Source organism: Triticum aestivum, chromosome 3D (genome assembly GCF_018294505.1).
Source record: "Triticum aestivum cultivar Chinese Spring chromosome 3D, IWGSC CS RefSeq v2.1, whole genome shotgun sequence".
NCBI lineage: Eukaryota > Viridiplantae > Streptophyta > Magnoliopsida > Poales > Poaceae > Triticum > Triticum aestivum.
In genome coordinates, this window is record NC_057802.1 from 191,678,936 (window position 1) to 191,684,123 (window position 5,188).

Below are 5,188 nucleotides of genomic sequence, written 5' to 3' on the forward strand. Positions count from 1 at the left end.
CCGAGCGCAGTCGCCGACGTGCCTCCGTCGTTCCTGCGGCCACCGACCATCGTTCGCTGCTCCGACAAGTCCGGGAGCTCCGTCGTGGTCCGCCTCTTCTTCCTCGACACTGGATCGGGACCGGGAGCGCCACCGTCGTCTCATTCTTCCTCTTCCTCATCTACGGCCACCGCGCGACCTCGCCGTCGACCTGCTCCACCGGTTCTCCCCGCGCCCGCTGCCGAGACCCTACGCTCTCACAGTGAGCTCCACCTCCTCCGCCTCTCCTCCTAGCTCACCGCATCCCGTAGCTCGCTCCCCCGTCGCGCTCACCCTCCCGCCGCCCTGCTGCGTCACCGCCGTGGCCACCGCTGCCATGGCCCCCGTCCGAGCCCTCCGTCGTGCTCCTGGTGTTCCCAGGAGCCCGGCGAGCCCTTCCTCTCGCCCTCTCGTGCCCCCTAGCCCATTCCCGACGTGTCCCCGAACGCCGTCGCCGCCCATGCTCGCCGCCGATGGGTATTTTGGCCGTCCCCGGGCGAGCCACCACCACCACCCGACACGGCGCCATGCGCGTGTTCGAACGATGCCAACCGCACATGAAACGGCCGCCCCTAGCACGATTCCGGCGAGGTCCCGAGCGCCTGCGCCGTTGATTTGGTCGCCGGAGCCACTCCAGCGCCGGCCGCCGACGTGGCTGGCCTGGGGCCACCCCAGAGCCACTGCCAGTGGGCCCCGTGGGTCCCAGTTGACTGGGTTGACCCAGTCAACTGCTGACCAGGCAGCCCAGTGCCACTGACTGGTGGGCCCCGCCCCTAACACTAATTAAATTACTTAATTTAATTAAATTTAAATTGATTACTCACTGACAGTGGGCCCATGTTATCTAATTAGTTAGATTAATTGAAATTAAACTCTGTTAAGGCCACTGTCTATGACAGGTGGGACCCATTGGTCAGTTTGACTAGTCAAACGGGTCAGCTGACTGCTGACGTCGTGTTGATGCTTTGCTGACGCATTAATAGATTTCTGTTAATAAAAATAATTCCAGAAAATGGTTTAATCTTTGAAAAATCATATAAAATAATCCGTAACTCGGATGAAAATACTTTCTACATGAAAGTTGCTCAGAACGACGAGACGAATCCGAACACGCAGCCCGTTCGTTCACCACACGTCCCTAGCATAGTGAACCTGCAACATTTCACCTCCGGTCCATCTGTCCGAAAACGTGAAACATCGGGAATACTTTCCCGGATGTTCCCCCCTTCGCCGGTATCACCTACTACCGCGTTAGGGCACACCTAGCATCACGCTTTGTCATGTCATGCATCTGTTTGCATTGTATTCATTGTTTCTTCCCCCTCTTCTCTCCGGTAGACTACGAGACCGACGCCGCTGCTGGTGCCCCGACCGACTACGCTGTTGACGACCCCTCCTTCTTGCCAGAGCAATCAGGCAAGCCCCCCCCCCTTGATCACCAGATATCGCCTATTCTTCTCTATACTGCTTGCATTAGAGTAGTGTAGCATGTTACCGCTTTCCGTTAATCCTATCCTGATGCATAGCCTATCCTTGCTACTACTGTTGTTACCTTTACCTGCAATCCTACATGCTTAGTATAGGATGCTAGTTCTCCATCAGTGGCCCTACATTCTTGTCCGTCTGCTGTGCTATACTATCGGGCCGTGATCACTTGGGCGGTGATCACGGGTATATACTTATATACTCTATACATGATACCTGTGGTGACTAAAGTCGGGTCGGCTCATAGGAGTACCCGCGAGTGGATCTTGTGGCGGAGCGACCGGGCAGGTTGAGACCACCTAGGCAAGAGGTGGGCCTGGCCCTGGGCAGCGTCCGCGGTTACTTCAAAATAACACGCTTAACGAGTTCTTGGTATTTGATCTGAGTCTGGCCATTTGGTCTATACGCACTAACCAACTACGCGGGAACAGTTATGGGCACTCGACGTCGTGGTATCAGCCGAAGCCTTCATGACGTCAGCGACTGAGTGGCGCGCGCCGGATTGGACTGGAACGCCTACTAGGCTAGGTCTGCTTTCGGCCGCGTTCGCAACGTGCAGGTGTGCAATGGGCGATGGGCCCAGACCCCTGCGCGCATAGGATTTAGACCGGCGTGTTGACCTCTCTGTTGTGCCTAGGTGGGGCTCCGACGTGTTGATCTTCCGAGGCCGGGCATGACCCAGAAAAGTGTGTCCGGCCAAATGGGATCGAGCGTGTTGGGTTATGTGGTGCACCCCTGCAGGGAAGTTTATCTATTCGAATAGCCGTGTCCCTCGGTAAAAGGACGACCCGGAGTTGTACCTTGACCTTATGACAACTAGAATCAGATACTTAATAAAACACACCCTTCCAAGTGCCAGATACAACCCGGTGATCGCTCTCTAACAGGGCGACGAGGAGGGGATCGCCGGGTAGGATTATGCTATGCGATGTTACTTGGAGGACTTCAATCTACTCTCTTCTACATGCTGCAAGATGGAGGCTGCCAGAAGCGTAGTCTTCGACAGGATTAGCTATCCCCCTCTTATTCCGGCATTCTGCAGTTCAGTCCACTGATATGGCCCTTTACACATATACCCATGCATATGTAGTGTAGCTCCTTGCTTGCGAGTACTTTGGATGAGTACTCACGGTTGCTTTCCTCCCTCTTTTCCCCCTTTCCTTTCTACTTGGTTGTCGCAACCAGATGCTGGAGCCCAGGAGCCAGACGCCACCATCGACGACGACTCTTACTACACTGGAGGTGCCTACTACTACGTGCAGCCCGCTGACGACGACCAGGAGTAGTTAGGAGGATCCCAGGCAGGAGGCCTGCGCCTCGTTCGATCTGTATCCCAGTTTGTGCTAGCCTTCTTAAGGCAAACTTGTTTAACTTATGTCTGTACTCAGATATTGTTGCTTCCGCTGACTCGTCTATGATCGAGCACTTGTATTCGAGCCCTTGAGGCCCCTGGCTTGTATTATGATGCTTGTATGACTTATTTATGTTTTAGAGTTGTGTTGTGATATCTTCCCGTGAGTCCCTGATCTTGATCGTACATGTTTGCGTGCGTGATTAGTGTACGATTGATTCGGCGGCGTCACAGGTTGGTATCAGGGCCGACTGCCTGTAGGAATCCCCCTTCCACACTCCTTGGCCGAAGTCGAGTCTAGACATTGCAAAAACTTTTACTAACATGGCTGTGTGTCTTACGGGCCCACGTCGCCATTGGGTGGTACTAGGATCTTTTACTCCTCGACCTTTACTCTGGGACTCTGAACTCTCTCCTACTCGGGTTAAACGAATTTACTAACTCTAACAATAGGATCCCGTGACCACATTCACCCCAAAGTTGGATAAGCCATAGTTATTTCTTAGAATAGTATTTTGAACAATTCACACACTGTCATTTGACTCCTTTGAAACTTTTTTGCTTTCAGATGGAACCCACGAAGCAGGTCGTGTGCCACATGACGGCCATTGGTGCCTCGGGATCACCTGCTGTGCTAGCTGAGATGATGACCTATCTGGGTTATCGCTGGCACCCTGAGTACACCGTCTACGAGGAGTACCAGGACTTTAACCAGGAGCAGTACCGTGCCATCGTCCACCTCTACTCGCGGGAGTATGACTCCACTACTGTGTTGCACACCGCTCATGGTGTTGGAGTGACCATCGATATGGCTGTCCACGATGCTGCTTATGCTGCTCTGACACGTCTTCGTGGAGAGTATCGGGAGTTGGACACCTCCCTTTTCAGGCACATTGCTATCGCATCTGATGTTGGTGCGGAGGGATACTATACTGCTGCCTACTCCACTGTCACCCGAGAGCCCTTCTACCATCAGAACCTGGTTCTGCATGCTGATGGGCTGGATCAAGCTAACCGAGCTCTTCGCCACGAGTTGTACACCACCCGTCAGCACCTTTACCGTGCTCTGACGCTGTTGCACCCCTTTGTCCGATCTAGGGAGCTGCCCCGTTCTGTGATCTACCCAGCCAGGATTGTGATGCCCCAGGGTGTCGGCTGGCCAGATGTGGGAGGCCATTCTCCCGCACTTGGACCTCTTCTGCCACCTGAGCGTCAGGTTCTGCACCAGAGTATTCGCGGACCCCAGGTTGCTGACGTGGAGTTCCCGATGCGACACTACCAGCTTTCAGGCTACACCTACCTCCACAGTACCTCTTGGGACTGATGTAGGCTTGCTTGTTAGTGTTAGATGAATTCGCCGCGAGCCTGTGTGTCGCCTATGGTGTTTTAGTCTATGTACTGAACTCTGTGTACTGAACTCTATGCATGACCCCTTTTGTAAGTTATGCCGACTACTATGTAGTAGCTATCGTGCTCCTTTCATTATGCATGTTTCATCATGAATGATTCTTGTCTTTGCAAATTTCTCAATGCTGAACTACCCCTGTTATATATTAGCAGGATGGTTAGACCAGGTGGTCGTGGTAGTGGTGGCAATGCCCCACCACCACCTGAGTACATGGCTGGTATGATCCAACAGTTCAAACTGAACCGCCAATTCATGGAAAATATGATGGCTCAGTTTCCTCGCGCCAATATGGACCAGCAGCCAACCCCAGTAACTCTGCAGGATTTCATGCGCCTCAACCCAACTGTGTACCGCAGATCAACTCAGCCTCTAGATCCTGATGACTGGCTCCGTGACATCACCTATGAGATGGAGTCTGCCGATGTAGCCCCTGCCAGCTATGTCACCTTTGTTTCCTTCTTCCTGAAGGGACCCGCAGCTCAATGGTGGGACAACCACAGGCGTACTCTGCCAGCTGGAACAATCATCACCTGGCCAGACTTCCAAGCAGCTTTCCGTGCCCGCTTCATTCCTCAGGGAGTCATGGACCAGAAGAAGCATGAGTTCCGCAACCTCACCCAAGGCAACAAAACTGTTGAAGCTTATCAGCGGGAGTTTCTGGACTTGTCCCGCTATGCTGAAGAGGACATTGCAACTGATGCCCATAGACAGGAGAAGTTCCGTGACGGCCTTCAAGCTGACATCAAGCTCGCACTTCTATGCATGACTTTGCTGATTTCGCCACCTTGGTGAACAAGGCCATCAATGTCGAAACTGGTCTGCAGGAATACCAGAGCTCTCACAGGCGCAACCATGACACGGGCTCATCTTCGGGCCCGCCCTCACAGAAGCGTAAGATATGGATCCCGAACAGCATGTACCGTCCA